This window comes from Nicotiana tabacum, chromosome 17, assembly GCF_000715075.1.
Source record: "Nicotiana tabacum cultivar K326 chromosome 17, ASM71507v2, whole genome shotgun sequence".
NCBI lineage: Eukaryota > Viridiplantae > Streptophyta > Magnoliopsida > Solanales > Solanaceae > Nicotiana > Nicotiana tabacum.
Genome location: NC_134096.1, coordinates 102,813,015 through 102,813,556, shown reverse-complemented (window position 1 = coordinate 102,813,556; position 542 = coordinate 102,813,015). Strand labels below are relative to the sequence as shown.

Genomic DNA, 542 nt, shown 5'->3' with positions numbered 1-542 from the left:
GCATATTCTGAACTTCTTGGAGATTAGTGATACTTACATCACTAACGGGGTAACTCTAGATTATGTGAGGCTCACACTTTTTTCGTTCTCTCTGTTGGGTGAAGCAAAGCGATGGCTGAAGGCAGAACCAACTAACTCTATTACATCATGGAATAATCTGGCAAGGAAATTTCTGGCAAGGTTCTTCCCTTCAGGCTAAACTACAAAGATCAGAAGTGAGATAGTCGCCTTCAAACAGAAAGCGGGGGAGTCTTTATACTCAGCTTGGGAGAGGTTCAAGGGGTTGCTCAGAGATTGTCCTCATCACAATCAGACAAACGAAGTGTTCGCTCACACTTTCATAGAAAGGCTACATCCCGAGACAAAGATTGTGGTAGATGCTGTAGCTGGAGGTTAAGTGTTGGAGAAAAGCTTTGATGAGATATATGCATTATTGAACAAATTCTCCAAGCAATCCTGATTGGCAAGGAGAGATAGGAAGACACACAGTTCAAAAATCTGCAGAGGTTCTCGAGTTGGATGTCGTCTCGGCATTATCAACG

The 542-nt window shown here is 43.0% G+C and overlaps 1 non-coding gene across 1 annotated transcript; it reads right to left on the bottom strand.

Annotated features, from left to right (window-relative positions):
• Positions 1-205: 205 nt before the first annotated feature.
• On the bottom strand, positions 206-310 carry LOC142172190 (small nucleolar RNA R71). The gene has a single exon (XR_012701566.1). It is a non-coding gene; the product is annotated as a small nucleolar RNA R71 (small nucleolar RNA).
• Positions 311-542: the final 232 nt, after the last annotated feature.